This window comes from Salmo trutta, chromosome 3 (genome assembly GCF_901001165.1).
Source record: "Salmo trutta chromosome 3, fSalTru1.1, whole genome shotgun sequence".
Lineage (NCBI taxonomy): Eukaryota > Metazoa > Chordata > Actinopteri > Salmoniformes > Salmonidae > Salmo > Salmo trutta.
The window spans coordinates 31,248,792-31,269,959 of NC_042959.1; the positions used below are offsets into that span (position 1 = coordinate 31,248,792).

At 42.0% G+C, this 21,168-nt stretch overlaps 1 long non-coding RNA gene across 2 annotated transcripts; it reads right to left on the bottom strand.

The window, feature by feature from the left end:
* Nucleotides 1-2,226: 2,226 nt before the first annotated feature.
* On the bottom strand, nt 2,227-19,785 carry LOC115172826 (uncharacterized). Of its 2 annotated transcripts, none has more exons than XR_003871502.1 (3): nt 19,479-19,785; nt 8,907-8,978; nt 2,227-4,680 (listed from the first exon to the last, which is right to left on the bottom strand). It is a non-coding gene; the product is annotated as an uncharacterized LOC115172826 (long non-coding RNA). The 2 variants fall into 2 exon arrangements; XR_003871500.1 differs by lacking the exon at nt 19,479-19,785 and adding an exon at nt 18,680-19,374.
* Nucleotides 19,786-21,168: the final 1,383 nt, after the last annotated feature.

The window sequence follows — 21,168 nt, forward strand, 5'->3', positions numbered from 1 at the left end:
ACTATAATTTTTTAAAACTATTCTTCATTAGATTATACAAAAGTGTTCCAGCACACAGCTGTTTGAGAAGGTTAGAATCCTAAGCAACCTACCTACACATTGTTTGAAGTACAATAGACCAACATAGCTACTGTAGTAGGTCAAAGCTGTGTGCTGGAAAACCTTGGTAGAGCATGGGTGGAGTAGGCATTGTGATGCTCATGTGAATTTCCTTTATTTTTTGGATTCAAACCAATGCCTACTTCTCACTTAAAACATAGTTTTTCCTTTTAATTTCCATGGTTTTTACACCGGAAGGTGATTTTCTGCTGAAGGCGCATTATACAATATTTCCACATACAAAGCCAATTTTTTTGGGAGCAACCAAAAGTCTGTCATTGGCAGTGTTATTGTAACCTTTAATTCGGCCTCCACCAAAAGGTCTGGGCCTTAATGGCACAGGTGGTATGCTTGCATAACTGTAAGGGTTGCTGGTTTAAACTCTGGTCTGCTGGCTGTTGTCCTCTAATAGCTCAAATCAGTTTTGAACTAACTATTAAAGTATGTAAAGAATTTATCATGGACAGTCAAAGGTCATTGTCTGTGGTTTTCAGAAGGTCAATTGATTGCAACAGTCTTACATTGTAAAATATGACTACATTCCCATTGAAAGCAACGTAAAAGAAAACAGTTTTAAGCCATTGATTTTGAAGGTCGTATAGACTAAACAAAGATACCCCCATGTACAGTAGAGCTGCGTCTTTCTTGTGCCTTTTACAGCCTGTTTCTAGTCTAAAGCCTTGAGGAGTTATGCATCCTATACATTTATATAATACAGTTTTGGGGGGGGAAGTAGCCCCCTCCACCCACTCTAGCAAGCATGGATTTGCACACTGCAGTCAGTGCACAACTGATGCGCTGTTACACATACTTAGCAATTTGTTTTCTCAGCTACAGTTTGAATTGTGTCCTGTCTGACAGTGAAAGGTGGCTAGCTCTTACCGTAGCTTGGACTATGGAGTAGCTAGCTAGTGTTGTAAAAGCCCATTGCATGTATTGTAAAGGTAGCAGCATGACAATTTACTTAAAGTTTAGTATTGGTTTTGAACTGATGTAGCTAACTAGCTATGTTTTGTGGGAAAACTTAGGACTACATTAGCCAACTACTCTGTCAAGGTCAGCTGTTGTTGTCTGGCTCTAGGTAGCTAATGGCTGAAGTAATGTGTAAAAACCTTCCATGACCAAACATATGTAGCTACCTTTCTTTGCCTGTTAGTTAGCTAACTAGCTTTCAGCTGACTGGTGTTAGCTAGCTATAGAGGCTAACTGCTGGACTCTGGATAAGAAAGCTACCATTAGCTATCTAACCTCAGCTAACTTTGCAGTTTTACGTTGGCTAACTTTACCTAGCTAACTAACGTTTACTGGCTATCGTAGCAGCCAAGGATGTTTGCTCACTTATTTGTGCATATTTGTTTGTTCTCTGGTTACACAAGTGTTTAGGTTATCTAGCTACCTAGCTAATCAAAACAAAGCCACATTCATTGGCTTATCAAATCGGAAACAGCTCACTAATAACAATCAACCCATTTTTTTCATGTCAGACAATTATCTGTATGCATTTATTGATTAACCTCAGCTTGACTCCAGTAGCTTAGGTTTGTTCTCAACCACTTCTTATGCTCGGTGCAGGTGGCCAGCTGTGTTGTTGAGTTGCTGAGCAACCGAGTTGATGGGCCCGGTTTTAGATAGAACCCTGAGATTCAGCTGAAAAAATGTTAGCATTATCAGAAATGCTGCAAAAAGGTAGCACATCGTTGGTTCTCTCATCATTGTTTACCTCCAAGTTGATTTGCGAAGTTTCATCAACATTGCTGTCATATTAGCTTAGATGTGATGGTAGGAAGATTGTAATTTAACATTGAGCTTCAACCTTAGTCTACTATAGTCACGCCTGTAATTTAACTGAAAAAGTAAGCAGTTCAAATTCTCATCTGCATTCATGTTACTCAGTTCTGTAACAATGGTCAGAACAATGTAGAAAAGAAGTCTTGAGCAGCATCTTGGACTAAGGCTTGTGTTTTATTCGCTCCATGTTGTTAGTGTGTAGAGGGATAATTGAACCGGCCTGCCACTATAGGACCTTTTTATACTCAGCATAATTCCGTCTGTATTCAGGCATTATCATGGTGTCAGGGACGGGACAATAGCACAATAAGGTCAATATAATGAAACTTAAAAACAATATGGTGTCATTCCTTTAATAAAACAGTGAGACACTCCCAGTTCTTCTGTCTTATTTCAGAGGCGGTGATATATGGAGTGTCTTTCAAAAAGTAATTATAAACAGTAACTATTGCTATCATGCTATTAGTGAAGGCGATGTTTGCAGAATTGTTTATCTTTATTCATTGAGAGTATTTGCCAATTAATCTACATATTTGTTAGAACAGCTTAAATTGAATCTCATCAAGTTTGATTTTAAAAAGTAAAGAATTTAATTGAATGTGTACAGCAATTTTTTATTCAAAAACATGTACCCTGAAGTTTGCAAATTAATGTTTGCAGATTTAAAATAAAAAATGTGAAAAAATATGTTTACATAGCTAATAACACCAACATACCACAATAACCTAAAATGTTTATGAAGTAAGTTCATAATTTTATATTTGCCATTAGTATTTGGTAATTCCAGCCCAGACCTATTAATTACATTTGCTGGGAAGACTTCATTGATGTGTTATTTTTAATTTGCTGTTATTCTCACCACCAAACTGTGCCAAAATGTCATCTGCTTTTTTTACCATTAGCAATTTGACAAATACCCCTTTTACAACACCCCCATATCATTCTGCTTGACTTTCCCCAGGGCCTGAATTCAGTTATTGATTGCCTGTTCAGTTTCACTTGGAAAAGGTTGATAAAAGGCAGTTTTCACTTTCTCTATTCGATCTGACAGCTCCCTAACAGGAATAATGGAAAGCTCCTATTCACAGGCAAATCAAGCTAATTCAGCGTGCCCCTCCACTCTCAATGGAGAAGTCACAGTCCTTCCCGGCCCATTCCATCACAAGCCTTTTCTTCACAAGAAGAAGCACTACTCATGCTCTTTCTTAGCCTCTATACCCCCACCATCAAATGAATAAATAGGTTGATTAATGTACACAAAGTCAGAAAGGAAACAAAATAGAAGCATAAAAATCGGTTTGTTTTTACGTGTAATCTACTCTCACCGATTCAGCCTGCTCTTTCTGTTGGTTTTCAAGAGCAAGGTAGAGTGGAAAGTGTTATTCTCACACTTAACCTGGAAAATGTATTCACATTCCATTGACGTTAATTAAAAGCAATGCAGTAGCTTCAAATGAGGTTAACTTTATAAAAAACACTATTGGGCCGGAGAATGTAATGTCTCATTTGAGCTGCTGTCAGACAGACTCCCTGTGTGGGATGGAGGTTAATCTAGGCCCATTCTTCACCTTCAGTGTAATAAACTTGAATCCCTCTGTACAGTGCCTAGGTGACAACACACAGGTGTGCATGGTGTGTGAGTGAGTGTCTGTGTATGGACATGAGCATATTTGTGTGAGTATGTGTATGTATGTGCATGTCTGTGTGTGTATGTGCATGCCTGTGTGTGTATGTGTGTTTACGTCCTCACATATGTGTGCGTATGGCGCCTAAATCAACAGGGAAAGGTGAATCCTAACCCCAGACAGACCCTGGCACAGTGGAGTTAGTGTTGGGAGAAGATTAAATGTATCACAGGAAACTGTGGTTTAATCTCACACTCTAAGGTTCCTCTGAGCTCCACACAGGGGCAGCTCTGTGTGTTGCCATGCAGCATTATCCTGCCAGGAGGGCTGGGACAGGGACAGGGACAAACTTTGAGAACACATAATATTCTGTCTTATCTAGAAAACCCAGAAACTGAAATAATGTTGAACTGTACCAGACAAATATACATTTAAATACATCTGTGTTATATATCGAATCATCAAGTGAGTGATGTCTATTTCAATACATTCTCAGAAGGATAGTGGTCAGTGGCAACATGACGACTTGACAAGGAAAACCAAATGTTTCCAGACAGGACAGCTCTAATTCACAACTGAACAAAGTGGAAATAAGATTACCCTATGACCTTGGAAGAGGACATTGGAGGTGGATCAGGTTTATACCCATTTGACCCTTACATGAGAGAAAGAGGAGATGAACATGATTTACCTTTATCCAACACATACAGACTGTGATTTATCCGCCAGAATCCATAAAAAACAACCCAAGGGCTTCAACGTCCAGCTCTGAATGCGCACTTGTTCCTGCTCTCAATTCGCCTTTCAGCCCCCACTAAAGAGACAAGGCCCAATCACAATATTGTCAAGGCTCTGTTGGTTTTCTGGTTCAAATCCTTGTTCACGCTGTTTGCTGAGTACTCATCTGCTGTGACAGCCTTCAGACAAACAGAGAGTCCTGAAAGAGGTCTTCCACGACCAGATCTTTCCTGCTGGGCAGCGGCTGAAACGGCCCTTTCTCTCTCCATCAAGTGGAACCCGGCCTATTGAGTTGGCCCCTGGGATTCCCCCATTGAGGCGGGCTATGGGACAGTGGTTTGCCCCTCCGTGCCCCGGGCCGCCTGAGTTCTCCCAGAACACCTGTACACCTCAACCACCTCGTGGGAACCTCCATCTCAGCCTGTTACACCTGAGCATACACGGGAAGACAGTACTCGTTAAATGTGGCAATGCTAAATGTTAATTAAGTTAAGCACAGAGGGTTTGGAGATGGGTTGTGTATGGCAATGTGATTTTTGAAGTTGAGGTTGTTGTTTTTAGCACAGATGTAGTACTACATTTGGATAGTCCTACTTAGACCGTGTGCATTCACCGTTTACCATTGTTAACGCAACAACAACCAAACACCCTGAACCAACGTCAGAACGCTCTCCCTCCCACACACCCTCCCCAGTCCCCCATGCACCCCGTCCCTCTAAATCTCCATGGCACACTGCAGAGAAATGGCATCAATTAATCAGCATTCATAAACCGTTTACTTGAGCTCTCCTTTGTGTGCTGCAGCCAGGCAGGGTCTAATCCAGACAGAGACCAGGCTGTTCTGCAGCTCTGCAGACAGCGCCACTCCATCCACTGTGGGAGAGAGATGGCCGGCTCCAGGCATAAGTGACATAAGCGGTCGCTTAGGGCCCCCGATCGCTAGGTGTCCCCCGACCCCCCAAAAAACATGTTTTTAGGAAATCTTACTGTTGAGAGTTAGAATAGTAGAATATACAAGGTGCAATTTCGAAATGTGGTTGTGCATCAGCAGTTTTTCTCTTGCTGTCAGTCACTCAATTAAGACAACACTTTTTAGATTGGTAAGTTAGTAAACTAGTCATCATGGTTCAATATCGACCAGGCATGCAGGGCATGTGCCCAGGGGACCTGACCTTCAGGGGGCCCCCATTGATCACTCTCACTCAGATATAATTAACATGGCTTGGCAAAAGTCTTGGCAAAATGTGTAGAATTGCAGGAAATTTGCTTTAAAACTGAACCAATTTCTCTACACTCCATGGCAAAATGGGCAGAATTGTAGGAAATTATCTTTAGAGCGCCAATGTTTCTCTCTCCCGTCAAGAGGAGGGCCACTAAAATGTTTTGCTGGCAAGGTGGGGGGGGGGGGGGGGGGGGGGACACACACACAACTGTCCCTTCACTGACAGTCTAAACCTTCCACCTCTCTTCTTTTCTCTTCTCCTCTTTTCTACTCTCCTCTCTCACCATCTCCTTCCTGTGCCCTCTCACCACTCAGGAAGCACCATCTCCTAGAGAAGGGCTCTATCCTTCCATTTCCATCACACCCTCTCCATAACCCCCCGCATCACATGCACTGTATGAAGACATCTGTCCATATTTATATCACATTTTCCATTTTGGTGCAAATGATCCCACCCCCACCCGTTACCCCTTAACTCTGAAGGAGGCAGCATTTAAATCATGGCAATGCTTCTTGCCATAATTCCCTGCCAATTCTTTGCCTTTCAGAAGAAGCAAGTTTAATTGGGAGATGCATTTAGACAGCTATTTTACAATTATACAATTACAGCCAAGATGCATTTCTGCATGTTACTCTGTTTGTCCCAATTTACTGCACTGTTCCTGCAGTTTACCTCTAGTTTCCTTTTCATACGATGCAAATTCGCCTCACTCAGCTCCAAATGAAGCATAATTGCTCATAGCGAAGCGCACACCTTTCTGTAAGAGGTTCCTGCCAGTTAGCGCACATTAAATCTTAGGAGAACAAAAATCTCCAATTCCATTTGCGCACGTGGCAGCTGTATCATTTGGGTGGTAAAAGCAAGGAAATGGGTGATGAAATGGATGCTGAACACTGTGACTGTATAACAACCACTCAATTCTGGGTAATGGCACTGTAGGATAACACTGTTATTTGGGGGCCATACACACTGTAACTTGCTTTCCCTATACTGTAGGCCTATAGCTTTACAGATACCAAGACTTCATGCTTTAAAACATATTTTTGAATACATCGTTTGAATAGTACATTAGTAGATAACTATTTCAAAGATGAATAAAAAAATCTATTTTAAATATTTAATTTTGTGGACAATTCATGTTGTTAAACCTTGAAAAGCATTCAATTAAATGCAGCCTAATTAGTTCAAATATGGACCCATTATCTTTGTACGTAAAACAAAACAAAAGTGGTGTATCCCCCTGACATCTGATCATGGTCAAACTATTTCCCACTCCTTCCTTTCTTTTATTTCCTTTACCCTGGAAAGTTCTAGAACAACTCATTATCTACCAGCCCCTCAGTGTCTGAAGTGGCGGCCTGTGCCCACAACAAACAATGGCTTACAAGATACTGTTTTAATTCATTTATGTTCTTCCTTTCTTAAAGGGGGACAACACAACACACCGTTGACCCACCGATACACAATTAGAAGTGATGCGGCAGTTAAGGCTACAAGCAACTCTGTTGAACAGTCTGTCTTTGACCCTCCACCATTGAATAAATATAATGCTCCGAGTGAGAGTAAGACACAGAGAGAGGAGAGAAAGGGGAGCCAGGGGGAGATTTTAAGCCACAGATTAGTAGCTAAAGACCTTTATAGACTATAACACCATTATCCCTGCTGAATAAAAATAGGATTGAGTGTTTTTTCCACTTAATTTAAATCAAAAGAGTCCCCACCTTACATATTGCACTGGTAATGTAATGGAGAGAGAGCCACAAAAAAGGCTTTGTGGCTCTGACACCTCCTATAGTGGGACTGTGTTGTCCTGGGACCAAAAGGGAGAGAAAGGGTTTTCCTTCTACGCTATCTGCTAACACATTCTAATTGATGCTGCTGCATTCCTGCACTGGATGCATTCAGTGAATAACGAGGCCTGAACTGAATGCCTATGAATTGGTCCCCTTTAAGCAAAGCAGTCACCCCGCCACCCCACCACCACCCCCCGCCCTCCATCCATCAATCTACCGCACCACAACCACCACCCCGAAACAACCACCACCTCTCCTCAACCCTTCCCCAAAGCTCTAATATAGCTTTACTGCCCATTAAAGCACCACCATTGTGTGGAGACGCAGCCCACAAAAGCTGTCAATCTCGCGGGGTCCACCAAAGCTTGGACTCACACAGACTGGAGTGACAGACCCCCCCCTGCTTCCCCTAACCCTCTCCCCCAAACTTCTCAGCTAGCTAACTAAACTACTTCCCCCCACCACCACGCACACACACACAGAGACACAGACACACACGCACACTAACACACACCCACTCTTGCCTCAACGCACAAAGCATCAATCTGTCTTCAGGCCCAGCACCCTTGGCCCTTTGTCCCATCTGCAGGTGCGTGTGAAAGCACCCACGGTCACCCCAGCCTCCGTGCACACCACGCCTAGTCCAGGGACAGGAAATGCTGACAAAGGCCCAGTGTGGGAATGAGGGATGCGCGGAGGGAGGGGGGGGGGGGGCAGCTCTAGGACAGATGGCTGGGGAAGTTTCCCAACTCCACCAAGCCAAGGCTCCTCCATGGGGACTGTCAGTTCAGATTCACAAGTAGGACTGACACACACAGTGGACGAGCCAGTGGAGGAATGACCTCTAAACTGTGGAGGGAAGGGAGGCACTTTAATCACTACTGTAAACACTTCCCTCTCGGGATTACATATGAGGAGTATGGCAGTGCTTTAAATATAACTAATATCATTACTGCAAAAATCATCCCCATACGATTCTTCCCAAAAATGTTGATCAACATTACAAAAAGGGTTATTTGGATCCATACAACGTATACCAAATAGCCTACAGGTTATGATAAAATGGTAGCAGAGAAACAGACGTTTCTTTAAAAGTGCTATTAACGTTTTTCTAGAAGTATTACTCTGTCCCAAGACTAAGCCTAGTCACACTACTATTACAAATATGTTGAAAATAAAATAAGAACATTAGCACCCCTCTCTGTATTGTTTCAGGATTATTAAAGTAAAATATTCAAAACCATGTGGAAATATCGTCAAATCAAAAGTAAAGTTTCAAAAAGAGAGTAAACAATAGCCTATTCCTCTACAAATGTTACTTATAAGGCTAACTGATTCATGGGTTAGGTTTTGTATATGCAAACTGGTACACTACACACAAACAATCAATTTCTATGTCAACTGAGAAACACACCTAATCTAGGCTACATGCCTACATTTATTTTTTATTTAACCTTTATTTAACTAGGCAAGTCATGCCTACATCATATGGAACACAGTGTGAAGAGAGAAAACATTTGCTACTTCATAAAAAAAATTATGAAGCTCTTCTAGTTTGATTGCTTGTTTGATAGCTGCATACATTATTAGTTAGCCTACTCCTTCAGCTCCATGGAGTCAATAAAGTGAGGCAACTTTACCTCTGATAGCCGTGCGTGCCTCCACCCAATAGCCGTTCCATTGCCTTCATTGGGCTGCCATCGTGTGGAAATCTTTTGAACGACAGAAACTCAATTTTAGTTCGTTCATTTTTAGGCTCCTCGAATATCCGCCAAGCATATTATAAAATTATGTCGACACAGTCCAAACATTGTGATTTGTGTGCTCTCAAACGTTTGGGTTTATAGCTACATTAGATGTACCTAATTTTGTAGTGTTTGGTCTAGTGTTGAAACACAATCTCATACTCAATTCGTACAAAAAGTACTTCAGCAGATTTCGTGCATTTTTGTGTGGCTTAATTCGTGTGAAAATACACATATTTTTTGGTGCGACTTAATTCGTAGAAAAAGACAAAAAAAAAAAATCACAGGAAAAGATTTTTTTTTGGTAGGAAAACTTCGAAAATATATTTAGAAACTTATTGGAGCAATGCATTATGGGCAATTATGTTCTACGTTGCCTTTTTTGTGTCCCGCATTTATTTATGTGAAAAAATAAACGTGTTAACAATCAACCAAGTTGTCAACGAAATAATATAATACTAGCCTTACGATGTTGTTTTTATTAATGTTGTTGTTTTTATACATTTATTTGTATTAATACCAATGCTGTTTTCTATGCTTGCTTTTGCTTAATAGTTTGGGATATTGGTGCTAAATTTTCATGATTGGAAATTAATGAATAATGTGGTGCAAATGCATGGTATTTGGACAATGACCAATTAAGTAATATCAATGCAGTTAAACAGGTTATATGAGCCCTAGTTAGAGTCCCTGTTGCAGCTTTCACTTTCTTCCGCTACATCGGTGGCAGCATTGGGATCACATCCAGCTCATGTGATCTAGCGGTGGGAAGCATTCTGTTTTTCAACATTATGTTGGGTATAAATACATTGATACATCTATTGAACAATGGTTACACAACAATGGGCGTGACAGATAGAAGTAGTCACTACAGGTGTGATCAAGCCTTACATCAAAGTTGCCTAAAGCTGAATGGAAAGTGCTATGCCCTGATCAGTTATTCAGAAGAAAATCCTCTGTATGTCTAATTTACATAAGTTAACTTACCAGTGTGGAACCAAAACAAACACATTCTACACATTTATATACTACCTGTTTAAAGTGTTATTACAACCATGGTGTTCTGTTGTTACTGAAGCTTATATATATATATCAAATAACATGACAATGATCCAGATCATATGGGTAGACAAATAATGTAAGTGCGTTATGCAGCAAAACACAACTATGTTTTTTTAGGATGCAAACCAGTAATATGTATATCTGTTGATCCATCCTGTTTTGATCTAATGACATGGATGTAGAAATTTCTACGGCCTGGAATTGAGGCCCCTGTTGGTTTTCATTGGCGAAGACTGAACTCAAGTTAGGGGTTATATGTCGGACTCTCCTATACCACTTTGCCCAACATATTATACCCCAGAGGTTGTAAGTAAACCATTTTTAAGGTGCTATAACTTGTATCATTATTATAGGGTTGTGAAACCCATAGTCGAATGGCTTCAGACTGAGCATTTCTCACCAATTATTTACCAAGCGTAATTTCCGTTTTATAACAGATACTGTCCATTTATTTAAAGTAGTGTGTTGATTAATTATTGCTTTCTTCAGTGGAAATACAGAATATATATGAAAATGGCAAATATACCAAAAGCTAAATCAAGCAGAGATTTGCGACTATTTAACCATGTTAATCCTTACTGAAACATACAAACTACAATCATTTAACTAGTTAAAGATAATGAATACATGACAAATAGACACAAATATTTTATAAAAGATAATTCATAAAGTCAAGTCGGCTATAACAGTACGAAAAAGTGAGTGTGTGTATATTTTTGTAAGTGTTTGTGTGGGAGTGTGTATTATGGTGTGTATTATAATTTCCCATCATAAACATATATCCCCATTCCCCAATCAAATACCTTCATCGATACCTCAAAGAAATATATATGTATTTTTTCTCCAATCTGGCAACCCTCATAACATTCGACAGTCTTGTATTAAATGCATTATGAAATAAATGGTGTAATGTACACGACAAAGTGGAGCCTTGTATTAAATGCATTATTAAGACAATTGTGCAATGTAGGCTCCACGAAATATGAAATGCGCCATGAAGAAAATCGTGTAGGCCTACTGTTGCCTAGACGAAAAAAGGGCCTTTCTGACTACAAGTTCACCAGTATCCCAATGTCAAGTGAAAACAAGCATAGAAAACTGTTTTGGAATTAATAAAAACATCATAAGGCTACTATTATATTAGAATTATTCGGTGACAACCTGGATGATTAACAATATTGGGTTGTTAACACGTATTTTTTACCCTATAAATAAAATGTGGGACACAAACAAAGTCCGTGTTGAACACCATTGCCCATCATGCATTGCTCTAATAACTTTCAAAAGATTGTTCCGAAATTTGCCCCCCACAAATGTATTTTCCTATGAATGAAGTCGCACAATTCTTTTTGTATTGTCCTACGAATTAAGTTTCACAAAAATGTGTGTCTTTTCACACCAATCAAGCCTCACAAAAAACGCACGAAATGTGCTGAAATACGTTTTGTGCCTATTTGCACGAATTGAGAGTAAGATTGTGCTGCAACAGGTCTAAAGATGCAGGAAATGTGAGATTGCAAGGCCCTTTGGATTAATTTGACCAATATTGGACACATTTATCTAAAGAAAAATATCGAAATTGTTGAATTCATGTGACGCATAATGACATATTTGGCACAACGGTTAATTTAATTCGTCCATTATTTTTGCAAATACATACATATTATTCAATTGATTAATTGACAATACACTTTATTGATGAGCTTCGGTAATTTTACAGAAATGTTCCTTTGCAAACACATTAATGTACGTTTTAGCCTACTCTACAACTAAGGTGATAGACCTAGATTAGACGATGAGTACAGATCCACACGGGGGCGCAAGAGTCAAGCAGACGGATCTCCCCATTATGAACAGCCCACGGTTTTGTGACCAGAATTTGAATTATATTTCCAATGGTGTGACAATGTATTATTTATTTATATAATGTGCAAACCACAAATTGACATCTGTGCCTCAGAAGAAGAGAAGATGTCAGATCTGACATAATTCGATTTGGTGACATATCTAGATAAACAGCAGCAGCAGTAGGACCTACTCTCAGTGTTCTGTAATAATTAACTCCTGGGTTAGATGATAGAATATACTCATGAATTCATTACAGCCATTGTAAAATTAAGTGTTCCTGTAAAAAAAAAAAAAATCTGACTTTTCAACAGTTGATGCAGTTGATACTGAACAAAATTATAAACGCAACATGCACCAATATCAAAGATTTTACTGTTACAGTTCATATAAGGAAATCAGTCAATTGAAATAAATTAATTAGGCCCTAATCTATGGACTTCACATGATTGGGAATACAGATATCTCCTCTTCAATGGCTGTGTGAAGTTGCTGGATATTGGCGGGAACTGGAACAGGCTGTCATACACGTCGATCCAGAACATCCCAAACATGCTTAATGGGTGATATGTCTGGTGAGTACGCAGGCCATGGAAGAACTGGGCAATTTTCAGCTTCCAGGAATTGTGTACAGATCATTGCGACATGGGGCTGTGCATTACCATGCTGAAACATGAGGTGATGGCGGCGGATTAATGGCACAACAATGGGCCTCAGGGTCTCGTCAAGGGATCTCTGTTCATTCAAATTGCCTCAATAAAATGCAATTGTGTTCGTTGTCTGTAGCTTATGCCTGCAAATACCATAACCCCACCACCACCATGGGAAGCTCTGTTCACAATGTTGACATCAGCAAACCGCTCGCCCACACAACACCATGAAAGTGGTCTGTGGTTGTGAGGCCAGTTGGAGGAATTCTCTAAAACAGCGTTGGAGGCGGCTTACGGTAAGGCCAATCCCAGGAACCAATTCCCAAGCTCAAAACCAGGCACAGATACAGACTGAGGCTAAGAAACTTGCAAAGATAAGAAATTGGAGACTGGCTAAGAGACCGGTTAAGCATTTCTCTACGGCTGGCCATGCTTTCCACCTGGCTACCCCAACCTCGGACAACAGCTCTGCACCCCCCGCAGCAACTGGCCCAAGCCCCCCCTGCTTCTCCTTCACCCAAATCCAGACAGCTGATGTTCTCATAGAGCTGCAAAATCTGGATCCCTACACATCAGCTGGGCCAAACAATCTGGACCCTCTCTTCCTAAAATGATCCGCCGCCATTGTTGCAACCCCTATTACTAGTCTGTTCAACATCTCTTTCGTATCGTCTGAGATTCCTAAAGATTGGAAAGAGGCCGCGGTCATCCCCCTCTTCAAAGGGGGAGACACTCTAGACCCAAACTGTTACAGACCTATATCCATCCTGCCCTGCCTTTCTAAAGTCTTCGAAAGTCAAGTGAACAAACAGATCCCCAACCATTTCGAATCCCACCGTACCTTCTCCGCTACGCAATCCGGTTTCCGAGCTGGTCACGGGTGCACCTCAGCCACACTCAAGGTCCTAAACGATATCGTAACTGCCATCGATAAAAGACGGTACTGTGCAGCCGTCTTCATCAACCTGGCCAAGGCTTTCGACTCTGTAAATCACCACATTCTTATCGACAAACTCAACAGCTTTGGTTTCTCTAATGACTGCCTCGCCTGGTTCACTAACAACTTCTCAGATCGAGGTCAGTGTGTCAAATCGGAGGGCCTGTTGTCCGTACCTCTGGCAGTCTCTATGGGGGTGCCACAGAGTTCAATTCTCGAGTTGACTCTTTTCTTCGTATACATCAATGATGTCGCTCTTGCTGCTGGTGAGTCTCTGATCCACCTCTACGCAGACGACGCCATTCTGTATACTTCTGGCCCTTCTTTGGACACTGTTTTAACAACCCTCCAGACAAGCTTCAATGCCATACAACACTTCTTCCGTGGCCTCCAACTGCTCTTAAATGCAAGAAAAAACTAAATGCATGCTCTTCAACCGATTGCTACCAGCACCCGCCCGCCCGACTAGCATCACTACTCTGGAAGGTTCTGACTTAGAATATGTGGACAACTATAAATACCTAGGTGTCTGGCTAGACTGTAAACTCTCCTTCCAGACTCTTATTAAGTATCTCCAATCCAAAATTAAATCTAGAATCGGCTTCCTGTTTTGCAACAAAGCATCCTTCACTCATGCTGCCAAACATACCCTCGTAAAACTGACTATCCTACCGATCCTTGACTTCAGCAATGTCATTTACAAAATAGCCTCCAACACTCTACTCAGCAAATTGGATGCAGTCTATCACAGTGCCATCTGTTTTGTCACCAAAGCCCCATATACTACCCACCACTGCGACCTATATGCTCTCGTTGGCTGGCCCTTGCTACATATTCGTCACCAAACCCACTGGCTCTAGGTCATCTATAAGTCTTTGCTGGGTAAAGCTCTGCCTTATCTTAGCTCACTGGTCACTATAGCAACACCCACCCGTAGCATGCACTCCAGCAGGTATATTTCACTGGTCATCCCCAAAGCCAACACCTCCTGTGGCCATCTTTCCTTCCAGTTTTCTGCTGCCAATGACTGGAACAAATTGCAAAAATCACTGAAGTTGGAGACATATCTCCCTCACTAACTTTAAGCATCAGCTGTCAGAGCAGCTTACCAATCGCTGCAGCTGTACACAGCCCATCTGTAAATAGCCGATCCAACCAACTACCTACCTCATCCCCATATTTGTTCTTGTTTTTCTGAGCTTTTGCACACTAGTATTTCTACTTGCACATCCTCATCTGCACATCTATCACTCCAGTGTTAATTGCTAAATTGTAATTACTTCGCCACTATGGCCTATTTATTGCCCTACCTCCTTACTTCATTTGCACACACTGTATATAGATTTTTCTATTGTGTTATTGACTGTACGTTTGTTTATCCCATGTGTAACTCCGTGTTGTTTGTGTCGTACTGCTTTGCTTTATCTTGGCCAGGTCGCAGTTGTAAATGAGAACTTATTCTCAACTGGCCTACCTGGTTAAATAAAGGTTAAATATATATATTTTTTAAATAAAATAAACTACAGTTTAAGCAACTAGCCGATGTGCAGGCTCAAGAAGAGGACATAGCACGTCAAATGACTGATCTTCGCAATAAGCCACAGGAACTGGCTGACTGGGAGAAAGTGGTACATGCACTGGTATATGAGCTGGCGCAGGCTAAGGCCGTGTGTCAGGAATGGGTACCGAATGTTGCAGTTCTAAACGGACTGACAACAAAGGCTAAGATGAAGAAAGTAGAAGAGAAATATCTACAGACTTTGGCTTAGTATATGAAACGCTGGGAGAGACGGGCACCGGCTGAGAGACAGAAGTAAGCACAGGAAGGGGCATAGCTAAAGCAGAAGTTGGATGCAATGGGAAAGAGATGAGAGGAAATAATACAACTGTCACTGTGCTGTCAAGCTGTTTTAATAAGGGATGTGGACCCAGAGCAGTGTGAGTATTACCTGAGGCCTGTAAATGCTATTCCTGGATGGCCCAGAGTACCTGACCCTCTGGCTCACCCCTCATGGGCCAAAGGTGTCTAGGAAGAGGACTAGGGATTCCAGATCTGTGAGATGCCAAGATAGCTCACTTTCAGAGAGAACCTCTTGTCTAGGCCCAGCTCATACATTTAGGCCTATATGTTTAGATGTAAAATAAACAAAATGTATTGAAGCTACGTACTGAATTATCCTTGTTTCATTATAATCACTTGATTTCTACCAGCGTGTTAAATGTGCAACCAGAGGGAAAGAAACTCTAGACCACCTTTACTCAACACATGGAGACATGTACAAAGCTCTCCCTCGCCCTCCATTTGGCAAATCTGACCATAATTCTATCCTCCCGTTTCCTGCTTACAAGCAAAAACTAAAGCAGGAAGCACCAGTGACTCGGTCAATAAGAAAGTGGTCAGATTAAGCAGATGCTAAGCTACAGGACTGTTTTGCTAGCACAGTCTGGAATATGTTCCGGGATTCTTCCGGTGGCATTGAGGAGTACACCACATCAGTCACTGGCTTCATCAATAAGTGCATCGATGACATTGTCCCCACAGTGACTGTACGTACATACCCCAACCAGAAGCCATGGATTACAGGCAACATCCACACTGAGCTAAAGGGTAGAGCTGCCGCTTTCAAGGAGCGGGACTCTAACCCGGAAGCTTATAAGAAATCCCACTATGCCCTCCGACGAACCATCAAACAGGCAAAGTGTCAATACAGGTCTAAGATTGAATCGTACTACACCGGCTCTGATGCTCGTCGGATGTGGCAGGGCTTGCAAACTATTACAGACTACAAAGGGAAGCCGCGAGCTGCCCAGTGACACAAGCCTACCAGACAAGCTAAATTACTTCTATGCTCGCTTCGAGGCAAGTAACACTGAAGCATGCATGAGAGCATCAGCTGTTCCGGATGACTGTGTGATCACGCTCTCCATAGTCGATGTGAGTTATACCTTTAAACAGTTCAACATTCACAAGGCCGCAGGACCAGACGGATTACCAGGACGTGCACTCTGAGCATGCACTGAGCAACTGGCAAGTGTCTTCACTGACATTTTCAACCTGTCCCTGACTGAGTCTGTAATACCAACATGTTTTAAGCAGACCACCATAGTCCCTGTGCCCAAGAACACTAAGGTAACCTGCCTAAATGACTACCGACCCGTAGCACTCACATCTGTATCCATGAAGTGCTTTGAAAGGCTGGATATGGCTCACATCAACACCATTATCTCAGAAACCCTAGATCCACTCCAATTTGCATAACGCCCAAACAGATCCGCAGATGATGCAATCTCTATTGCACTCCACACTGTTCTTTCCCACCTGGACAAAAGGAACACCTATGTGAGAATGCTATTAATTGACTACAGCTCAGCGTTCAACACCATAGTGCCTTCAAAGCTCATCAATAAGCTAAGGACCCTGGGACTAAACACCTCCCTCTGCAACTAGATCCTGGACTTACTGACGGACCGCCCCCAGGTGGTAAGTGTAGGTAACAACACATCCGCCAAGCTGATCCTCAACATGGGGGCCCCTCAGGAGTGCGTGCTCAGTCCCCTCCTGTACTCCATATTCACGCATGACTGCATGGCCAGGCACGTCTCCAACACCCTCATCAAGTTTTCCAATGACACAACAGTGGTAGGCCTGATCACCAACAATGACGAGACAGCCTATAGGGAGGATGTCAGAGACCTGGCCATGAGGTGCCAGGACAACAACCTCTCCCTCAACATGATCAAGACTAAGGAGATGATTGTGGACTACAGGAAAAGGAGGACCGAGCACGCTCCCATTCTCATCGACGGGGCTGCAGTGGAGCAGGTTGAGAGCTTCAAGTTCCTTGGTGTCCAACAACAAATGATCATGGTCCAAACACACTAAGACAGTCGTGAAGAGGGCACGACAAAGCCTATTCCCCATCAGGAGACTGAAAAGATTTGGCATGGGTCAGCCTCCGACTGCAAGGCACAACAGATGGTAGTGCGTACGGCCCAGTACATCACTGGGGCCAAGCTTCCTGCCATCCAGGACCTCTTCACCAGGCGGTGTCAGAGGAAGGCCCTAAAAATTGTCAAAGACACCAGCCACCCTAGTCATGGACTGTTCTCTCTGCTACCACATGGCAAGTGGTACCGGAGTGCCAAGTCGAGGTCCAAAAGGCTTGCTAACAGCTTCTACCACCAAGCCATAAGACTCCTGAACAGCTAATCAAAGGGCTACCCAGACCTCACTGTTACGCTGCTGCTACTCTCTGTTTAGTATCTATGCATAGTCACCTTAACACTACCTACATGTACATATTACCTCAATTACCTCGACTAACCAGTGCCCCCGCACATTGACTCTGTACCAGTACCGCCTGTATATAGCCTCGCTATTGTTATTTTACTGCTGCTGTTTAATTATTTGTTACTTTTATTTTAAATTTTTTACTTAATACTTTTTTCTTTAAACTTCTTAAAGCATTGTTGGTTAAGGGCTTGTAAATAAACATTTAACTGTAAGGTTTACACCTGTTGTATTTGGCGCATGTGACAAATAACATTTGATTTGAATACATTTCTCTTTCATTGTCTATTTAGAATTCCATTGTATCAATCTATGAAATAATAATATTTGCTGATATTTACATACGTTTACAGTGTCATTACTATATTGACATTGGTAGTTAGATCAGACTGTAAAAGGCAGTTACATTTTGAAAATCGGTTTTGCAGTATCTTGAATCAGCTGTTTAGGAAATCAACAGCATTTTTTTAAGAAACACTTTCAAGATATTGAGAAAAACTGCAACACGATCAGAAGCGAGAATTAAAGGAAGTATATTTGATTGCAGTCCACTATAAAGCCACACGGGGAGATAGAGTCAAGCATAGGTTTTGTGAGCATGGAGAGGTCAGAGATAGCCAGACTAGTAAACTGGGCTAAGGAACAGATATTGGGTATTGGAGAAAGGCCATCAGTGCGTTTTCTGCAAACAATACAACAGATGAAGGCGTGGCATGAGCATGGTGAATGGATCGACGTGGTTATGGACAGAGGAAGAAAAAGAAACAGAGCAGAGCGCAGAAGGAAGATGTGTGTGGAGGAAGAATGGCGCCAAGTACTAAATCGTACTCTGCTGTCTCTGATGGCTCAGAAATGTAACCTGACGAGAGGGAGGATGAATTACCTGGCAGGTGTGGTGAAGACCTCAGAGTCCAAAACTTGCAAATGCAAATGATGATTCTGTCCCAGTGGGAGGGATGTTTTTAGAGAAAGTGGACCACTGCCTTTTAGGGTGGTGTTTTTATCTTTATTAAATAGTAGTACATAGGCGTAGGGTTAGTTGGTGGTGCAATTTTTCCTTTCCCCCTTCCTTTCTATTTGTTGTATCACAAAATGTAACGTGATCGACTACACACTACTGCAAAGTAGGTGGCGGAATGCTCAAACAAAATGTGCGAGCGCCAAGGAAGAAAAAGAAGGGTCAAGCGTATGATCAGCTCATCGACAGCAGCCCACAAGAACGTCAGTCTACAGCTAGTTACACAAACGGAGGGAGGCGGTTTTGGGATAAAAACATAGCTAATTCACTAGAACATGTTTTCTAGCTAAACCGTGTGTTGAAATCACAGTGTAAATACAGTTTTAAAGCCTCAAATTCTAAAATAATCCACCCCCCAAAAAATAAATGTTTGGCTAGCTAGCTGTTAGCTGTTTTGTGCACACTCACTAATTATTTTGTAAGCAAACTAGCTAACACGCTAGTGAGCACACCATCTTCTCGATCTGTCAACAGAATAGCAAACAAGCAACAATATATGCCAAATAACAGACTATAGGTAGCGAACTCTTCTAACAGTGGGTTTCAACCAGAGGCTCCTTTTGACAACGCTTCGCTCCAATACTTTGCTTCGCTTGAAATTTGCATATAGAAGAGCAGAGCTCAACTTTTTCTTCTGCTCCGCTAGCAGGGTTCTGCCACTCACCTTCCCACAATCCCCAGCACATTTCTCTGCTTGCCCGCGTTGAAAATGAATGGGGACGGGACTTCTCTTGCCGAATTCGGTGTTGGTGATACCCTGTGAAGTGCAGACTGCAATCACTCCGTGGTGAAAAGTTCACAAGAAAAGATGATTTTCTCTAAGTAGCTATCACTAGTCTGGGTACCAGTCATTTAAGCAAACATTCCTCTCCTTGCCAATCTTGTCATTTGCCCAATGACACAGAGTACAATGAGTGGAATGAAATAGAGGCCTGGCCACACACCCGACCATTAACAAAAGAAAGTACAGTAGGAGACAAATATACATCACAATAAATCAAAATAAACGATGAAGAAAGTCTAAGCTTTTTATTAAACGTGTATAAACTCTTAAACTTAAAACGGAGGTATTGCTAGTTTAGCCTGGAGCTCAGAGAGGACTTCCCGCATAATTTGTATTATATATTTTTTATTTCATCTTTATTTAACCAGGTAGGCTAGTTGAGAACAAGTTCTCATTTACAACTGCGACCTGGCCAAGATAAAGCAAAGCAGTTCGACACATACAACAACACAGAGTTACACATGGAATAAACAAACATACAGTCAATAATACAGTAGAAAAAGTCTATATACAGTGTGTGCAAATGAGGTAGGATAAGGGAGGTAAGGCAATAAATAGGCCATGGTGGTGAAGTAAATACAATATAGCAATTAAACACTGGAATGATAGATGTGCAGAAGATGAATGTGCAAGTAGAGATACTGTGGTGCAAAGGAGCAAGATAAATAAAAAAATACATACAGTATGGGGATGAGGTAGTTATATGGGCTATTTACAGATGGGCTATGTACAGGTGCAGTGATCTGTGAGCTGCTCTGACAGCTGGTTTTTAAAGCTAGTGAGGGAGATATGAGTCTCCAGCTTCAGTGATTTTTGCAGTTCGTTCCAGTCATTGGCAGCAGAAAAATGGAACGTAAGGCGGCCAAAGGAGGAATTGGCTTTGGGGGTGACCAGTGAAATATACCTGCTGGAGCATGTGCTACGGGTGGGTGCTGCTATGGTGACCAGTGAGCTGAGATAAGGCGGGGCTTTACCTAGCAAAGACTTGTAGATGACCTGGAGCCAGTGGGTTTGGCGACGAATATGAAGCGAGGGCCAGCCAACGAGAGTGTACAGGTCGCAGTGGTGGGTAGTATATGGGGCTTTGGTGACAAAACGGATGGCACTGTGATAGACTGCATCCAATTTGCTGAGTAGAGTGTTGGAGGCTATTTTGTACATGACATCGCCGAAGTCGAGGATCGGTAGGATGCTCAGTTTTACGAGGGTATGTTTGGCAGCATGAGTGAAGGATGCTTTGTTGCGAAATAGGAAGCTGATTCTAGATTTCATTTTGGATTGGAGATGCTTAATGTGAGTCTAGAAGGAGAGTTTACAGTCTAACCAGACACCTAGGTATTTATAGTTGTCCACATATTCTAAGTCAGAACCGTCCAGAGTAGTGATGCTGGACGGGCGGGCAGGTGCGGGCAGCGATCGGTTGAAGAGCATGCATTTCATTTTACTTGCGTTTAAGAGCAGTTGGAGGCCACGGAAGGAGAGTTGTATGGCATTGAAGCTTGTCTGGAGGTTTGTTAACACAGTGTCCAAAGAAGGGCCAGAAGTATACAGAATGGTGTCGTCTGCGTAG